Source organism: Ceratotherium simum, chromosome 12, assembly GCF_057802395.1.
Source record: "Ceratotherium simum simum isolate JZ-2026a chromosome 12, ASM5780239v1, whole genome shotgun sequence".
In the NCBI taxonomy this organism is placed as follows: domain Eukaryota; kingdom Metazoa; phylum Chordata; class Mammalia; order Perissodactyla; family Rhinocerotidae; genus Ceratotherium; species Ceratotherium simum.
In genome coordinates, this window is record NC_141911.1 from 71383083 (window position 1) to 71403365 (window position 20283).

Sequence of the window (20283 nt, forward strand, 5' to 3'; positions counted from 1 at the left end):
TTTCAGTTTGTTCTCAAAATGCTGTACTTCCCAATCAAAATTTGAGAACAATATTTTTGACAAAAGTTTCTTATTTAACAGTTACATGTTTCCTTAATTTTCATTTGACTTGCTTTGTACAAAAACAGGACACAAGCCAGAGATTGTCGCCTGCCCTCTCACTTCCTTCACTTAAGTCAAACTGGGGGTGTGTGAGGGAGCAGAGAGCAAAAAGGAAAGTGGGAACCACCTGCACTCAATTCAGCCAACAAATGAATCATACAGATTTTAACACTTGACAAATACTGTGCACTTAACATGATCCTGGAGTCACTAAAGATGTCAACCAGATCCTAGAAATTCAATCTGGACAAACAAACCTTCTTGGTTACCAAAAGATTGTTTGCTGAAGGTACTTTTTTTTCCCACAACCAGGTGCTGCCAAGCATGGAAAGAGGATCTGAGACCAAGGAAGACTCCCTCCCTGGGGTTTAGTTAGGTATATAGAAAAATGGACTGCTTGGAAATTATCGTTGAGATGTTGAAATTCCTCCTTCTGGTTCATGCTGTAACACTCTACCCACATTACCAAAATTATATATTCAAACATGATTATCATTAATAGCACAGAAAGAAAGGCTTGTTTTTTAAAAAAGCCATTTTAATGTGAGTCCTCAAACCACTACCTTCTAGCCTTTTAATTTTTATTTCCGACATTTACCTTCTAGCTCATTAGCTACACTCAAGCTCTTTGATTACCTTCTTAGCTCCTTAGCTTTTATTTCCAACATTTTCTTAAATGTTGGAATTGGTCGTGAGGCCAATGACTGGTTTTTATGCAGAAAGGTGCCGTTTATTGTAACACCCATTGGCATTACAATTCTAGTTTCTGTAGAGTTATGCTGCTTTAAAGCAGGAGACCACAGTCTTCCCCGAGGAGCTTCTGCAGTGATTCTGGTGTGCTGCTGGTGTTGGGAACCCACTGCTCTAGAAACATCAGTGTTTATTAAATGAGACTGAAAACTGTCTTCTTGTACCTAGTGTAGCCTAATCAGTGGAAGAAGATCCTTCGTGGAACTCTACTGATAATCGAAGGATCATAATATGGTTTGTCTAACGGAGAGTGTATGAGACCCTGAGAAACTAAAACCAAAATAAAATAAAAATCTCTGCATTTTGTCTCCCCACTTACAAAATTCTGAAAATACCCTCTCCCTCTTTAATTGCAAGTTCAGAATAATAATGAAATGGGATGCATGGGGCATATAGGTGAATTAAGAGAATGGGGCACACCAAACACCATATAAGGAAGAAAGAATGGAATAACGTTATCAAAATATCTCCATATATTTTGGGGTGAACTTTGTTAAAGGCATCAAGAAGGAAGAAACAGATCCTCTAGGTCTTCCCGCTGTTTCAGATTGTTTTATTTTCTATTTCTTGTTTTCTCTTGCTGCCATAACAAATTACCACAAACTTAGTGGCTTAAATCAACACAGATTAATTATCTTACAGATCTACATGTCAGAAGTTTGACATTGGTCTCTTTGGGCTAAAATCAAGGTGTCAACAGGGCTGAGCTCCTCTCTGGAGCTCTAGGGGGGAATTCACTTGCTGGACTTTTCCAGTTTCTAGAGGCTACCCACATTCCTTGGACCATGGGACCCCGTTCCTCCATCTTCAAAGGTGGCAACAGAAGGTCGAGTCCTTTCTCATCCCATCTCTCTGAACTTCTTCCTTACTAGCACCTCTAAACCTTAGAGTCCTCTGACCATAGCCTGGAAAGCTTTTCCAGTTTTAAAGACTTATGTGATTGGATTGGGCCTGCCCAGATGTTCCCGAGTAATCTCCCCATCCCAAGGCCTTTAATATTCGCAAAGTCCCTTTTGTCACGTGAGGTAATGTATTCACAAGTTCTAGGGATTAGCATATGGACATCATTCAGGGGCCTTTATTCAGCCTACTACAACCCTCGTGACCTCTAGGCAGTTATTCTGTATGCCACATTTTCTATAATTTTATTGTATTATAGAATTATAGAATGAGGTAAATTAAAAATCTTTATTAGAAGTACTTTTTTGGCAACTGCAGATGACTTTTGTTTAATGACAGAATAGATGTTAATAGATCCTTAACTGGGGCTTTGGTCTAAATTATCCTTGAAAATTTCTTAGGAAGACGTTGTGACTCCTAGCATGGCTCTATCAATAATAACCAATGCGATCCGCTTTTTCTTCATTACGGATATAGATCACTAGAATTGTGACCTGTCTGAGTAGTTAGTCAATGGAAAATGCAGATCTCCTGACATTCGAATCACAGTGAAGGGAGACACCACAATATCACAATGTAAGACACACTTCGGAACTGAGTCAGTAATTCAATAGCATATTTACACACCCGACAGCTCACTCACTCTGATTACACAATCTGGAACAGTGGGCTTGATCTAAATTGTTCTATCTCTTGCACTCCATTTCATAGATTCTTGCTCTTTCTCTTTCCTCCAATCCACATAATATTATGAATATAAGTTATGTTGGGCCATGTGGCTTCATTGGTTCTAATTTTGACCATGCCTCATAAGAGGAGAAATAAGTCAAACAAACAGGGAGTATGAATTCCATCCCTATGAGTTTTTCCCCCATCTAGTAGTTCAGTTTGGAATGCAAGACTTACACAACTTCTAGAGCAGTGCTTCTCAAATTACAATGAGCATACAAATTACCCGGAGATCTTATTAGAATGCAAATTCTGATTTAGCAGATCTGGGGTGGAGCCTAATATTTTGCATTTTAACAAGGTCCCAGGTGATGTGACGGTGATGGACCCAGTCTGAGACAGGTTAGTTTTTCCCTACCGATGATCTGTTGTTGCATGGTAACCCTGCTCGGTAGGACAGGAAACTGCAGGGTCAGGCATTTGGTGTATGTGCTTGGCTGAGGAGCCACACAGGCAAAGCTACCATCTGTGGGATTATGACTGAATCCCTCTAAGTGAGAACCCTGCTAAGGCAGAACCTAAGACAGTGTCACCGAGCCTCATATAGCCCTTGGCTCAATGATGGCGAAGGCCCGAGGCCTCTCCAGTTGGCCAAGGGCACACTGGGGAGCGGGGATGGTAGTGGAGCCTGAGCACTTCAGTTGAACTGGAATGATGGTAAACGATGGGCAGAGTGAAGCCAGAGGGAACTCTGGTGGAGGTCTGTAGTGTCCTGTGCAGATCCTTCATCTGACCTGGCTGTAGGGGAGAAAGACTGAGCCATCCAGTAGCTAGTTCCCTTCAAAGTTTCCCCCAGGATAGCAGGTGAACATGGAGAATGCCTTGTGAAGAGGAAGGCAGAGATCCACAACCCAGGACCACTAAAGTTTGCCAACAACCATCAGAAGCTATGGGAGAGGCAAGGAGCAAATTCCTCTCAGCACCCTCAGATGGAACCACCCCTGCCACCACCTTTTAAGTGCCAAGCTTTTAGTGGACTTGAACTCTGAAGCTCACTTTCAATCTATCCATAATCCTGTAGTAGCTTCCACGAATTATATACTATTAATCATTTACAGAATGTAGTAACTTATATGACACTATACTAAGCATTTTATATGTGTTATCTAATTTAATCCCCACAATGGTGCCAAGAGATGAGTATTATCCCCATTTTACAGAAAAGGAAGCAAAAACTGAGAAAAGTTAAATGATTTGTCCAAGATCACACAATTTATAAGTGGCACAGCTGAATAAGACATGCAATTTTAATCTCTGTGCCGTGGTAACTATTTCAACAGAGAGTAGACCCAGAACCCCAGGTCCAGAAGTTAGAATATTAGAATGAGATTTTTAATTTTTTACACCATATTTAGGGCATACCAAATTTGCTTTTTACCGAACATTTGTTCAACGACTAGTGATTTTCTCTTCCTTTTTCTTTTCTCTCTCTCTCTTTTTTATTTTTTTGGCAGTAGAAATCATTGAGCCAGCAAAGCAGAAGCATGCGAAGCCCTCTAGCAGATAAACATTTTCCATTCACATTTTGAAGAGAATTAAAAAACCAAATAAAAGAACCCAAATGGCAAACACTGTAAAGCCATTCCTTCATAAAAATAAATTTTTCGGTGAAGAGGTCTTTCATTTGGAAATTAGATCCAGCTTCTGCTTATGGAAAAAGCAAGTCAAAGGCAGGGAGATCCAGTAGGTCTGCTGACTATATGGCCACACGGTGATGCCTAGAGTTCCAGACTGCAAAGACGTAGACAGAAGATTTGAACAATTCGTTTGCGTATCTCTGCACTGTGAAATCAGGGGTTGTAAAGAAACAGCGTCCTGTAGCTAGTTCCGAACGATATAATTCAGGACAGATTGTTTTTTTCCAACACATGGTTTTGAAATCGAAGATTTCTTCTCTTTGAAGGAAGATGGAAAAGTCATTACATACCAAGTACAAAAACTTAAGCTTGGAGTAAGATTTTCATGGCACGTAACATTTCACTTCCTGCTTATCTTTGATTGGGTGGGCGTAGTTCTCGTCGCCGAGACCGGTGGGTTTTCCGAGCCTGAAGTCTGTCGTAGTCCAGTGAAGGTAATGATGTAATGTTAAGGCTTTCCCATTCCAAAGGATGATGATTTTTGTCTGTTGTGAAATCAAATGTGTATTTTTCCTAATTATTCCAGAAATTGTCTTTGCATTGATAGATGCCTTTCCTTATGGAAAACAAGAAGCTTTCATTTCTTTAGGTTAAAAAAATAATAGTTCATTCTTTTGTACACACAATATATTGTCCTTTATGAGCAAGACAAAGCACCGAATGGTGTGAGGGGTGTGCAGTCTCTGCCCTCTAGGATCTACAACCTGCAAATACTCTGGGATGAGAAGGAAGAAAAAGAAAGAGAATGCACTGTTCTTTCCCAAGCAGGAGACACTTCGCAGGTTGTGGCTAAGAGCTTTAAATATATTATTTAATCCTCACAACAACCAGTATCAGTTGCTTTAAACCCCAGTTCTGTTGTCTCAAAAAGCTATTTCCTTAATTTAGTCCTGAAATTACAAATATCATCACATAAGACTTAAATTATTTATTTAGAAAATTCTTAGAAGAGGAAAGGCTTTAGGATTACCAAGATCTCTATTAGTTTCCTGGGACTGCCGTAACAAAGGGCCACAAACGGGGGACTTAAAGCAACAGAAAGTTTTTTCTCTCACAGGCTGCAGGGGAGAAGTCTGACATCCGTGTTGCAGAACCGTGCTCTCTGTGAAGGCTCTGAGGAAGGTTCTTTCTTGCCTCTCCCTGGCTTCTGACAGCTGTTGGCAATCCATGGCGTTCCTTAGCTCTGTGTGTTCCTTTGTGTGTTGTCCAGGCTGGTGATGCTGGAGTGTTATAACACCTGGTCTCATTGGGGCTCTCTGTTTCTAAGCCAAGAGTAAGTTTTCTGGGTTTTTTATTTTGTTTTGTTTTTAGCAGAGAGAAGAGCCCTGTCTGTATGATATGGAGAGACGTGGAAGAGGTCAATCCACAGACCAGCCGTCCCTGGGTTTTCCCTCCCAGGAGCTTCAAATCTATGCTTTTAGAACAAGTCGCAGTTAGTGCAGTTCAAGGAGTTGTGGGCTGAGAACAACTACTCACCTCAACTCTCACGGCCTTTGCAGGTAGTGAGACCTAACCCCTCCCTGCCCAGCTGTGTAGCCATGGACAAGAAACTTCCTTGAAAGGTCAAGTTCTTCATCTGTGAAATGGAGATAATGAGCATTGCCTGAGGATTTTATGAGTCAATACGTTGAAAGACTCTGGCATCATGTCTGGCACATAATGGACCAGAGCAGTTTGCCCTCTTTGTCCTTTGGCTCATGTGGGCACACTATATCCCACAAAGGGGTCACAATCTAGGAAACCTGGAACTGGGCCCCCTATTAGCATGTCGAATAGGAAAAATAGTAAAATGAACCAAAGTTAGCACATAACACAACAGAAAGATACTGAATAGTCACCAAATAACAGATTGAGGTTTGCAGGTTTAAATTGCACTTTTGATCCTTAAGTGGAAACCTCCATTATGAGTAATGTTTCAGGTGCGACAAGTAGTTTAGTGTCCAGTGTTACAAAATTGATGGTGCAAGTTTTGCTTAGATTGAAAAAGCTGTAACATTGTAAGCAACCTTCTTTATTCTAATTGAAATGAGTGCTATATTGTTGATGAATTAAACAGAAACACTGTAATTTAATCTCTAGTTATTAACATCATTTCAAAACTGTTGGACTATGGTTTTTCAGTCTGTACCACCAGCAAAGAAAAATCCACAGTAAAGGCAAATTTGCCATTAATCAAGGACTTTTCTTCTTAAAAGTATGAATTTATTAGATATATAGCAAATCAAGTCCAATAAATAAGTTTTAGTTGGTTTTTATTGTTGATTATTAATAAAACTATGCATTGTTTTAACTAGTTTGGCCAGTTGATGTTTACATTTCTGTCTTATCACCCTTTACACACTTTCCTTTGCTCCAGTTACAAATGCTCTTATCACCTCTTTATGTATTTCTTTTCACATTACATATTTCATTATCATGTTTATTCATTTTCATAGCGATAAGGTTTCAAAACATTCCCTTTCCTTTCACAGGCACAGTTCTTTCTACCATAATTATTTGAAGAGTTGAAATCTTACCAATTTAAAATACTCCCGGTTATACTTAAAATTGAAAGTGTACATATGTCTATAAAATAGTAAGTGAAAAAGATGAAAAAAATACAAAAATTTGACTTAGAGTTTTTAGTTAGAAATTTGTTTTTTATGAGGCCATGTCCTTTCTAACTAAAGAAATAAAGACTGAATTAAAAAAGAAGTCCCTTAAAAAAAAAGATATGTACATATATGTTCACATACACACACACACAAACACATATATATTTAAAGATTTCCTTTATAAAGTAGAGTCACATCTAATGCATTCCTAAAACCCTACAACCTACCACGAGCCAGGCCTTGGCAAGGTGGTTTACAAACCTCAGTTGTGATTCTCGCAGCAACCCTAGAAGGCAGGCATAGGGTTATTTTCAGAAAAAGTGAAGAAACTTGCCTAAGAACACAAAAGCTAAACTCTGAGGTCAGGATGTTAATCCAGGTCTTTCTCATTCCAGAGTTTGTCTGCTTTCCCTGAAGCCAATTCCTGTCTTTTTTCCCCTGAAGAAACTTAAAGTGGATGACTCTAAGGAGTTACCTTATGTGCATGTTGGTTAAGCCAGTGAGCCCCATTTTTAATGCTTCCACTGTTCCTTTGATAGTTTTTCACATAGTATTGAAGAAGCTACGTGTTTCAGTTGCAAAATCACATACTTATAATATGGTCAATTTATGTGGTAGCAGAATTACTTGGGATTTTATTTCCTCAAATGTAAACTCTCTGATATGGTCCTCAATATGAAGTATTATATGACGCTCTCTGTGCTTAGCACAAATACACTGATTTCTCTGTCTAAACAGAACATGGGGCAATTTTCCTGATTATCTATAGCTCTTTGGATATGGCTCATCTTAAGCAAATTTCCCAAAAAATTATTAAACATACACTTTTGGGAAGTATTATCAATATTTTATAGAATTATTCCTTTTACATGAGAATCTGTTGGATATTTTCATTTAAAATTATTATTATAATTTTTTTAAATCACCCTTTTTTTTTTGACTGGCGCTACTGAGTTAGTGGGATTTGTTGTAATCTGCTTGCTGGCATCTACTTCAGAGATGGCTCATGGAAGGAGCACTGACTGCTTGTCCTTACTGGAGTAAAGGAAGGGATGTGGATAGACCTTTATGCCCATAAAAGTGAATACGACAATTGACAGAAAAATGTGGATACACTGTATGCACTATTCTTCCAGAAGAAATTTAGGCAAAATAACTTGTTTTGTGGCCGGATGAAGGGCTACCACATTGTGAGATTGAAACAGAATGGACTAGAAAATCCCAGTGCATTCAAAATAGATTAGAAAATATGATTCATATATTTTGTGGGAAAACAGAATGTCTTGACAATGAGAAGAAAAGAAGATATCCTTCTGCTAGGATTATTTCAAGCTCTCCATGCCAGTTGTTTAGCATTCTCCTGCCTCACCTACCTAAACATTCATAAAAAGGGTCTTTCGTATGCCGAATCAGCTCCAGATCATCCCTGTTCTTGTGCAGTCTTGACAGCTTTAAGGCTGTAATTCTAGCAACAGGAGACTGATGTTAAGCATCGGCACATGTTCTCCATTATTTCCTCCGGAAGAAAGAAATAGATGGGTAAGACTACACTCTAATGGAATTCATTTTCACTAAATAGGTATGTTTAGTCAGATGTAACTTAGTAGACCCTAAAAGAGAAAGAGAAGAAACTATTCAAAATGGGAAGAGCAAGTATCTGAGTAACCGATTACACATACATGCATAATTGCTGACCTGAATATTTATTTCAATACAACTGAGTCTTGGAGATTTTTGAGAAGAAAAATCAGTATTTAAGTCACCAGGAACTTTATCATGGATGTTTTGGTTTGTGGACATAATATATTCCTCTCCTCCAATAACATTTTTTTTGGATAAAATTGCAAGGCAATTTTTCAGTTGACACAATAAAGGAAGAATTGGACTCTGAGGAAATTAGGAAGTATATCTCTCAGGTGCCTGCATAGCTGATTGTCCCCAGTAAGTTAATCTTGTTGATCCCCTTAGTAATTTCCTGTATTTCAGGAGGAATTGAATCTATTTGCCTATTGACATTACGTGTATAAATACGATCTACATATTCCCACCAAGACATACAGCACTTGGCTGGTAAAAAATCTGAAAACCATTTCACAGGATGAACAAATAAAGTAATTGAAACTTCTATCCCTGGAAAGAATGTCTAGTAATATTTTAAGTGTTGATATGGAGTAACTGTTCACTCATTCATTCAACCATTTATTTAATAACACTCACTGGACGCCTACTGTGTGGCAGGCCCTGTGCTAAGTGCTGAGGCTATGGAAAGAGCTCTTGCACTATATAGCTAGTGGGAGGGGAACAGTTATATAGCTAGTGGGAGGGGAACAGTTATATAGCTAGTGGGAGGGGAACAGTTATATAGGTAGCGGGAGGGGAACAGTTATATAGCTAGTGGGAGGGGAACAGTTATATAGCTAGTGGGAGGGGAATAGTTATATAGCTGTTACGAGGGGAACAGTTATACTCTGCAAGTGGAGGAAAGAACTGGGACTAATGGACGGGCGTTGGAGAGATTCAAATCTTGAGTTTTGCATAAGGTAAAAATTTCTAAAAATCAGGGATTTTGTAAGAATAAACTGGTTGTTTTATGTTATAGAACTCTCTAAGAGTCTGCTAAAGGTAACTGTGTGTCAATTTGTAGGAAATATTTAATATGATAGTTGCTGTAACTTTCCATGCTTCCTCTCAACTCAATGATTTATTTTTAAAATCACACATAATTTACTACTAGTCAAATTACAATTAGGTGCCCAGAGTTAACCTTGGCCTACAGAAAAGGTGTCAGACAGACACTTTTCAGCAAAGCAGGAAACAAACCAACCAGTTATCTTCCTGTCACAACTGCCTTAGAAAGGAGAGAGCCAATATCATGCAGCTGTTTCTCCTCGTTCTGCTAGTTTCTAGATTAACACAACAAGTCACCGAGGGGACTCTGAAAACCTGTCTCCCCCTCCTGACTCAGTAACTCTGTGTGTGAGGTTCATGGCAGACGGTGCCCTCTCTTTGATGTCTTGGAGTGTGAGGGCAGTGGTGGCCTCCAAGACCTGTCAGCTTCCACACCCCCGTGATTTCGTGGTTTACGTTAGAACTCTGGGCTCCAAAGACATTCATTCAAAAACATTTCTCGGCAGCATACTAAACTTACAACCTGCTTCTAGGAGAGGCGCTCAGTTATCTTTCCTAGAAATAGAATGGAATCCTGATCAGAATACTTGAAACAAGAAATCTGTGTTGATACTTTTTCCCTTAGAGTTGCATATTCTATATCTTCCATAGATTGAATCATAGATTATTTTTTAAATCTGATCTACAAATTATTGTAGGTGATTTGTATCTGAACATTTATCATTTAAGAGCTTCTGTGACTCTGGAGGTTCAGAATGACAAATATACACTGTCTCTCTACATTCTATTTGATTTTCATTACAAATGAAAGATTTCTGAAGTCCAAACTTTTTTGATTTTTAATTCTTCAGGACTATTTTCCTGCCTTTAAGATTTCACAGTGTCTCAGATTTAAGAGTTTGGGGCAGATATTCTCAAGGCTGATCAAGTGAAAATATGGAAGTAAAATTTCTCTTGGATTTCTCATGGCGAAAGGGTACTTAAAGGTCCACAGAGTCCTGTTCCTCAGTGACCTCATTCTGCATGGGGTAGTGATGTGCTTTTCCTCCTACATTATGTAGGATTATGAAAATTAATATGGTGAATTTATTTTTTAAAGATTCCTTCAGCAAAAAGCGAGTAAGCAGGAGCAAACAATAGAACATCCATTGAGACTTTTATCTAATCTGAAAAATGACAACAAATGGGATGCTGGTGAAATTTCTGAGATAAAGTTTAATTTTAACTTATAAATTCTTATATAAAGTAGTGTAAGTAGGAAAAAGACTTTCAGAACTCTAATCAACATAGTTACAATAATGTCCATAGCTAAAGAAAAATGAAATAAAGAGATTAACAAAAATACTATACATTTTAACTCCCGACTCATTAATTCTCAAAGATGTTGTCTTAGAAAATGACATTAAGACTATAATTAATCTTTATATAACATTTAATATTATTAAATTCTGGAAACAGAAAAAAGGAAACAAATTGGATTATAGGAAATTAATATTTTAGGTAATAGTTCTAGTATTATATAGAATTCATACTGTTAATGGTATTAATACTATTATCTATAGCAAATGAAACCAGATTTTTAAATAAAATAATCTGCTAGTCTTGAGAAATTTTCTGTGTAGAACAGCAGCATATTTTACTAGACAAATGAATGAGGAAGTGAGTCCTACCGTCTCCCTACAGCTGCTGGAGCAGAGCTGCTGCGTGTGCCCCTGGGATGGTCACACGAGAGCCCGGTAGCACTTGCTCTAGTGTCAGGGGTGCAAGACAGTCCCCAGAGGGGCACCAGGACTTCAGAGGAGAGCAGCTGGGGCCAGACGGGGCCACGGGAGCCGGGAAAGTGTTACCTTGGTAAGTTCCTCAGCCAGGTCTTCTTCCTCTTCCCTGGTTACTCTCCTATGATTTACACAAAGAAACTCATGGTGTTGAACTATAAAAGAGAAGAAGAGAATTGGGCTCTAACTCTCAAATGATTTTTTTCAGCAATAGCTCGTGCACTCAGTATAACCCACTCTTTGAATTATTTAATTCAGAATTATTATAAACTTGAATTGTGAACTTGTAATGGGATCATTTGCGAGTGTGTGTGCGTGAGTGTGTGTGTGGTTGTCTTGGAAGACTTCTTACTAGAAGAAAGAGGGAGGGATGGATGCGTCTAAATCCTGGACCAAATTTTTATAAGTGGACTCTGAAAAGTTATCTTAAGGGAACGTAAGCAAACCTTCGAATGTGTCGTGGCCACTTTGGTCTTTGGAAATAGCAGCAACGCGCGGGCATTGCATTGCATCTCTGAAAGCTTGGCTTTTGTCCTCAAGAGGTCTTACAGAGGTCAGTAACAACCCAGAGATAAAGAAAGCTAACTGGCCCCGCTGGTGAGAAGAGAGGATGGTATGAACCTAATAGTGGAGAGGCTGCTAAATACAGTGTCTGCTGGCAGTTTCCACAAACCACAAAATGCTCTTTAAGTTCTTCAAACCAAATTACTTCAACCACTAGATAAGGTTTCAATGCATGATATTATTAAGCTGCAGGCTTTTTTCCCCCTCCAAGTTAATATCTTTGTTTTGATTTTGGCTGGGGAAGTTCCTTTGTTGGTCAGCCACAGCATTTCCATTAACTCACATAAATTCCCCATCCCACCATGCTTGCCAGCTTTCTCCCTGCCCAAACAGGATAGATAACATTAGCAGTGTTGAATGAAACATCTAAAATTAAAATTATTTTTCCCACAGCTTCCGACCACTGGATTGTGAGTAACTTCAGTATTATTCACAACCTTCCTAATCAAAGCAATGAACTTGGGAATACTTTTTATTTTAACTAGGAACTAAATCGTTATGCATGATATTAGAAATTGTTTATAGGTTTTAGAAAATAAAGGAGTACAAGAGTTGCGTCAGAGATTACTTCTTGATCCTGTGAAATCCAGTTTTCCTGTTCTGCCTACCCAGAGCAGTGGTCACAGAGTGTGTATGGCTTCCCCCTTCAAGTCCTAGAGCATGGAGTTACCGGTAGGCCTCCTAGGCCTAATCCAGCAGTCCAATCGGTCAGCAATCCAAGTGGCCAACACGTTTACTAAATATCTAATCAGTGTGAAGCAAGTTGGTCCTCATGGATACTGTGGCAATGACTGCGTGAGTAAAGTTAGCTAGTATTTTACAGTTTAAATAAACTAGAGAATTGAGTCTATTACTGGGATAATTAGCAAGTTCCATTCATTGAGCATTTTACCATGCATCAGGCTTGGGCTAAATACTTCATATACATAATCTCTTGAATTACTGACAACAAACCAGAAAGATAAATATTATTTTTCAAATTTTAAAGATTTATAGGCACAGTTCCTTTAAACAATTTGCCCAAGGATATATGGTCACCAATAGAAAGACCATGATTTAAGCAGGACTCCGAGGTCTGTGCTCTGAACCATTAACTCCGTGCTGTTTAATTGAACCCTCGTGAGCCAGGCTTTGGGAAGAATGGAAAAGAATAAACTTCTCCGCACTTGAACTAGTTTCTGATTCAAAGGAACCCAAGAGAGGTCTATATTGGTTCTGTGCAGTAGCCATTTGAGATCTCCATTGCTCCTGAAAAGATCCCTACTCAATCCACATGCAGCTCTGTTTCTTTCTCAGAGGACACAGGAACACCTGGTGAGGGCTCAGTTAGACATCTGTGTGACAACAGTGATAGCAACAAGCTCAAACGGTTTTCATCTTCTGCCAGGCACTGCTCTAAGTACTTTCCATGCAATTACTCATTTACAATAACTCAAGAACTCTCATGTTCTAGAGGCAGGGTGCAGTAGGGGGAGAGTTTTCTATTCAAATATGTGTGTCAAATGCTACCTACCATATTCTCTTTTTAATGATTCACATTTCACGTTAGCCTAGTAAAGGTGCTGAGAAGTTCTGTAGTAAAGAAACTTAACTTTGTTCTAGTTAACATATCCCCAGTTTATTTTAATCTATACTCCCATCTCCACTGATACCTATTAACATCTCACAGAGTACAGATTAAGGATTGCTGTTCCAGATCTTCAATAATAAATAGCCTGAATCCAGAAGCAAACCCATGGGCAAAACTTTAATGGTCTGGAGGTAGAGAGGGGGGCAGCAGGTGGGGAGGGATGTTACTCCAGCAATTGTAAAGACCACACTAGAGACACTGGGCTCAGGTGAGCAAAGCTGCATTCCACGTGTCAATCAGAAAGTTGTTTACCAATGCAGAAAGAAATATAGAAAAATGTTGGCACTTAACCACAGGTTGGCACTTAACCAACCCAAAGCTTTAGCATTTATGCTATTTCCTATTGCAAATCTTTCATCTACTAATATGGTGATTCCAGGACTCAGGGCAGGCTAGCACCAATATATAACCATTGATGACAGGACAAATCTGTTCAAGCACAGATAATCTTGTTACCTGTACTTGCAAAAATTGTTGGTCTTTCATAGCCTGCTGTTCATTTCAGAACTCAGAGGAAAAGTTCAGGAAGTGACTTAGATTCAAAATCTGGTCACCTTTCTGGCTCCAATGGGGTCACTTTAGACTTTAGCATTAGGATCGAAACAAAAAGGAGTGAGGCAAAGTTGGCCATGGAAACAACTGGAGAGAGGACTCAAGGGGCAAAATGAGGAGGGGATTAACTGTCATCGGAGTTCAGGGTTTGGAGCTGAGGATGCTGGCAGATGGGCCATGAAGACTTCAGAAAGTTTAAGCCTCTATGATGAACCTCAATGGTGGGTGGGATTTGGAAAAATACAGATGAGGAGAAGTAATATTCTGATGTGCATACATGTGTACTTGCTTACATGCATGTATTTGTGCGTTTACGTGTGCGTGTGTGTGTCAGAGGCCAGGCAAAAAGAAGGCGTCAGTGGGGAACAAAGGCACTGAGGCAAATTGGGCCTGCACTCTGGGATTGCAGTAACTTGATTTGGCTACATAGAAGTATGCATATGAAACATCAGAAATGTAGGTTAAACTCAAGTTACGGAGTTCTTTAAAGGCCAGGCCAAGAATTTAGACTTGTTTCAGTAGTCAAAAGAGAGCCCTGAAGGTTCTTGAGCAGTGGGATGGCATAGGAAGCGGTGTCTTAGGAAGACTCACCCAGTGTTGCTAGGTGGGGTAATCTGGAAAGAAAGAGAGAAGGCAGAGAGCTATACAGCAGGTGGGGTGTAGTATGCAGCATGGTGAAGACCTGGCTTTGGATTACAGTGGAATGGAACTAAAGGGTAGATTTGAAGGATTACTATGTGTAAGGGTGAAGACAGCTTTAGAAGAACACAGGTCTACAAACCTAGGTGATTCCTATAATGGAAGTTGAAATAATTAACTCTGAATCACACTTTATGTATGCAGCATATCAGTTTTGAATAATTATACTATTAATATAAATAAACTCATTGTTTCATACCAAAAAAGTAACATTTCAATAATTGTCTGTAAAAATTCTTTTCACAAAGGAATTTTCCTAATCCATTCCAAAAAAAAAAAAAAAAAAGAAATGTACTCTCATAATTTGTGAGGCTATATTACTATTTTTCTCAAGTGATGTCCACCGTGGATTTATATTGGAAGGGCATTCTTCATTTAGAAGGGCGTTCTATACTCACATAAAACAAAAATTTTTAATCTAGAAAGAAATAATCTGATGCCTGTTCTATTTAACATCCTACCTTCAAAGTCTGTGCTATAGATTTCAGCTTCCTTATTGTCATCATTTTCTTCTATATGTGCAGAAGGAAAAGAGAAAAAGATAGACAAGTCATCTTTATTTTGAACATTGAGTATATTTTCCACTTGCCCTTTCTGATCCTTCTCCAACTTGGTCAGTGCCCTAGGAGGCTGACCTGCAAGAAATGCATCAGGGTTACCCTTGCCTCTGGTTGCCAGTTGAGTTTGGCTATCAGAAGAGGGTAGCAGGAGATTGAATGGTAGGGGGGAGATGCAGTGGTGCGTTGGAGAGAGCCAATTCTGCACATTTTCCCCCAACTCTGTTTTCAGTGACATCATGTTGTTAGCTTGCAATCAGCCATGATGGGAGAATTTACACCAGGGAAACCAGCAAATGTTACAAATCAGAGTTTTCGCTTTTGGACAATCAGGTTGCCAGCATGCCACTAGAGGAGCATGGCTCCAGGTAGTTACACCTGTTGTTCCCTCTGTACTTGGCCATCTAGGTTGGCTATGTACCTCACCAAAGGTGTATGGATGGACTCTCTCCGTACAGGAACACTGTTCAGGTTTCTGTAACCACTGCTTCCTCTTCAGGCTTAAAAGAGACAGTGGTTTCCTGCCCTGCTCACCTCAGAACACTGCACCATCTCTTTTGTTTCTCTAAACCTGTACCATCCAATATGGTAGCCTTGGCTACCTGGCTATTGAGCACTTGGTGGTATGATTATCATAATAGTATAACTGATGAATTTTTTATTTTATTCAGTTAAAACTAATTAATTAAAATTTAAATTTAAAAACAGAATTAGTATAAACCATTTTTCCGTTAAACACAACTTTATTGTTTTAGTATGACTACATTTTACTTGAGAATTGATTATTTGAACTGAGATTAACTGAGAATGTGAAATATACACCAGATTTCAAGGGCTTACTATGAAGAAAAAGAAACACATTTTGCTAATAACTTCTTTATATTTATTACATGTTAAAATATTTTAGATATATTGGGTTAAACTAAATATATTATTAAGATTAATCTTACCTGTTTCTTTTCACTTTTTTAATGTGGTTACCAGAAAATTCTACATTACTATATGGCTCCCACTGTTGGACATTCCTGCTCTAAACCTTGCCCACACCACTGTGAATAGCCCCTTTATACTCTTTTCAAATACACAGCTTAAATACACTGTCAGTTTCTGCCTGGTGGGACCCCAGCTGATACCACCACCAAAAAGAAAAATCTGTGACTAATTCATTTTATTCCTTATGAGCTAAATTTCCACTTTATTTTTAGAGAAAAGAAACAGACTCCTGTTGGTGGATGTATTCAGTGGGCGCTGTTAGATAGCTAACGCTTGCTTCTAATGATGTTTCCTAAACAACTTTTACAGAATGCTTTAGTGGAATAATCCTCAAAAATGTTTCCCTAATGGAAGGAAGTATCAATAATGTTAAGTAGCTATCATATGCCAGACAATTTTTAGACAGATTATCCAGTTCAATTCTCCCAGTAATCCTGAGAGATAGGAATGTTTTGAGGTAACTCATTTTACAGACCAGGGAACTGAGGCATGGAGAAGTGTCTACTGGCTGAAGTGCCATGCAGGACCTACCTGGTGAAGGTCACACAGCTGGTGAGCATGGAGACCAAAGTCAAGCCCAGATTTGCTTGCCTTTATAGCCAAGCATCATCCTAGCTCACCAAACAATAAATATTCCTTACTCTAAGGCATTTTAAACAAAATTTAGGGGGGAAAATTGTTGATTTTACTAGATACTGATTTTAAAACTTTCCTGGCAACCTAGGTGGTCTTTGGCACTCCTTTTCCCTCCCACCCAATCTCTCAGACCACATTCCACTTCTTCCTCAGCCCAAGGGTAACCACTTTGGAACAGACCTAGAAAAGACCATAGCTGCCATAAAAAGTTGCTTCTAGGGGTGACTTGTCAGGACACTTGCAGGAAAGGAGAGCCAGAGGTTTGGTGTCATAAATCAAGCTAGTTTGGGTGGGCTGCATTCTGCTTAGCCCAGCCCCAACCCCAGCCGCGGTCTCACGCCGTCCTGCCTTGATCCTTAATCTGAGTGCTACGTGGACCATTAGATTGTCTTGCTTCCCTTTGATGACACGGTGAAGGATGAAAACAGAACTCAGAGATGTAAACCATATTCAAGTCACAAAACGGACGAAGATCCTTGACCTTGAGGCTGAAGAGGTCACATGCTGCCTCCCATTCTTATTTTCAATTTATGCATAATTAGACCCTCCTGCATTTGACTCTGACTTACAGTGTAATTTTTCATGGGGGTTTTAAAGTGATGTTTACACACATGTTAGCACTTGTGACATTGGGCTTCACACATCCTCCCTTTCTAAATGGGTGTGAAATAAAAATATTTTTTTAAATGCAGGTAAGGAGTGTACTTGAACCCATGTTAATTCTGGAATTGTGCACAGCTGTGTAACAGTAAACACTAAAAAGAGAATGACAGGAACCTCCAGATCACTGCAAAATTGGTCATGGCTTTGTACTCCTTTGTACTATGTGATTAAATGGAACAAAGCAAGGAATGTTTCTTCCTATATCTATTTTATATTTTTGGTCTGATCTAATATGACTGTGTGACCACCTAGATCTCCTCTCATCTGATCTCTTCTGAAACTGAAGACAGAGGTAAGGTTATTTAGGGATTAAAAGCAGAGCTTGGAACCAGGCCGACCTGAGTTCAGCTGTTACCTAAACGCTGTGTGATTGTGGACAGTTCCTTCATCTCTCTGCACCTCAGTTTCCTCATCTGTAAGAAGAGGGTGACTTCAAGTGTAAGCAACAGAATTCAACTCTTAAGAGATTTACACAAATATTTTTTGAAAAGGAATTTATTGTAAGGATGTGAAGTAGGTAAATGAATCAAATGATAGAATGAACTGGGCCTCAGAAGAGTATGGACCCATGGAGCTCCAGGATTCTAGAAAACAAGACTATGGGTGCTATTAGGGCACCTCAACCAGAATGAAAGAGCTCTAATCAAATTTCATCCTTTGGCCTCTCTACTCAAGATGCAAATTCCAGAAAGAGTCTGAGTGGCCTAGTTGGGGTCCTGCATTCCTTTCCTTGGCCAAGAGAGGGCAGGGACAGGTAGTTCCCCGACTGACAAACTAGAGGAAATGAGGGAGGCTCAGTTCTTACACAAAACATCAGGGTGGTGCTACCCAGGAAAGGGACATTGGTGTTGGACAAGCAAGGAAATGAAGTGTTTTTACAGACTCTTGACTTCTAGAGTCATCATGCCATTCAAATGAGGTCATTGGCATAGCATACAGTAACAGTACACATGACTTGTCAGTAAAGATAATTTAGGGCCGGCCCCGTGGCTTAGTGGTTAAGTGCGTGCACTCCACTACTGGTGGCCCGGGTTCCGATCCGGGGCGCGCACCCACGCACCGCTTCTCCAGCCATGCTGAGGCCGCATCCCACATACAGCAACTAGAAGGATGTGCAACTATGACATACAACTATCTACTGGGGCTTTGGCGGGGGGGGAGGAGGAGGATTAAAAAAAAAAAGATAATTTAAAAAACTATGATTAGGAAAGAGTTTATAATCCAGTTTATTCTTCTCTACTAAGAAAGGTCATGTTCTCAAAGAGCATATTTTACACATACACGCCCACACACGGCAGTCCCTTAGATTTTACTAACAAGGTATTGTAACAATTTGCTATCTGGAGATATTTGAAAAACAAAATAACTAATTATGTCCCAAATAGCATGCAATTGTTTAATTCAAAAATCTGCCTTTGCTATTTCAAACATTAAGCCAACAATAAATCCCACGCCATCTATTTTAGTTATGGTAAATCATAGTCATATGTGGTCATGATTACGGGTGATTGTGGGATAAAGGATTTAATTTTAAAGTATGAATGAAATACACTCTTGTTGACATTTATGCATGTCAGTTGGGAAGCAATAGGGAAAATCTAACAGCTATGTGGTATAAATCCCCTAAAGGAAGAATAATAAAGAACATTTAAATCAAGGATTCTGATTCTTAATAATAGTACTGATGATTCTGGAAGCCTGGGCTCTCCATATTTGGAATGCACCAGCTGCTTCAAAAGAGAGACACTGTACACTCTTCTGACAAGGGTTCATTGATGGTGTGTGTGTGTGTGTGTATGTGTGTGTGAATAAGTCTCTCCAGATATGTACAGACAGAAAATCTCGAATACTTCCCTGAACTATTAGTTTATAGAGGAATATATTTGGTGCTAACCTGCTATTCCACACTAAGACTGCCAATCTACATTGACATTTGTAACTTTTTAAAGAACATTAAGAAGAAATCTATAATTTGCTTACACTTGGCCTGAAGTTGCTTATGGACCACATGACAACACCAGCGGCTTAAAAGGAACCAACTCTGTATTTTTTTTTTAACTTCTTTCACTTCACAACAGACAACGTCTTCCATTGAAACTGAACAATTAGTGCCGTCAAAGTAAGGCCGCAAACAATTAGCACAAGACTCAGAGCTTTTTCTCTCATCAGAAATCTTTAGTAAAAGGCACAATATTTATCCAAAACGAAGAGGAACCAGAGTATGCCCTCTGCTTCCGTAACACATCTCTGCTAAGAGAAGCTCCCACTGCACTGATGGTGGCTATTTGGTGTCAAGATATAGTGCCTGCCAAAACTTTTTAGGGAATTCTGTAAATAAATATGAGTTAAAGGAAATTTAAAATTGTCCCATTTTATAGTTGTACTGTGTTGCGGTACACTGTGGGTATTCCAGTGACTCTGTCACCACCCTTTCCATTCTGGAAATATCTTAATATTCACACAGGGCCTCTGGGCCACCATTAGGGGGCGATGTGGAGGAAGCTGGGCTGGTTGGGACGGAAACCAGGTCCTGATGAAAGACTCAGGTTGGTTTTGTGTTGTGTATTTGTATATCTGAGTAAGGTTCCTTTCCTTCCTCCCTCCTCTCTTTCCTTCCTCCCTCCCTCCCTTGCTTTCTTTCTTTTAGTTAAACATTTTGTTTTGTAACAATGGTAGATTCACACACAGTTGTAATAAACAACATAGAGAGGTCTGGAATACCCTTTGCCCAGTTTCCTGCAGTGATAACATCTTGCAAAACTGTAGTATAATATCACAACCAGGATATTGACATTGATATAAGTCAAGATACAGAACATTTCCATTCCACAGGGATCTATCATGCTGCCTTTTGTAGGCACATCCACTTCTCCC

The 20283-nt window shown here is 39.3% G+C and overlaps 1 protein-coding gene and 1 non-coding gene across 2 annotated transcripts in view; one reads left to right on the forward strand and one right to left on the reverse strand.

Annotated features, from left to right (window-relative positions):
• DKK2 (dickkopf Wnt signaling pathway inhibitor 2) overlaps positions 1-20283 on the forward strand; it is a 101250-nt gene that overhangs the window by 27322 nt on the left and 53645 nt on the right. The gene's annotated exons all lie outside the window — the stretch shown is intronic.
• On the reverse strand, positions 19519-19632 carry LOC147915884 (U5 spliceosomal RNA). Its single transcript, XR_015553862.1, has one exon. It is a non-coding gene; the product is annotated as a U5 spliceosomal RNA (small nuclear RNA).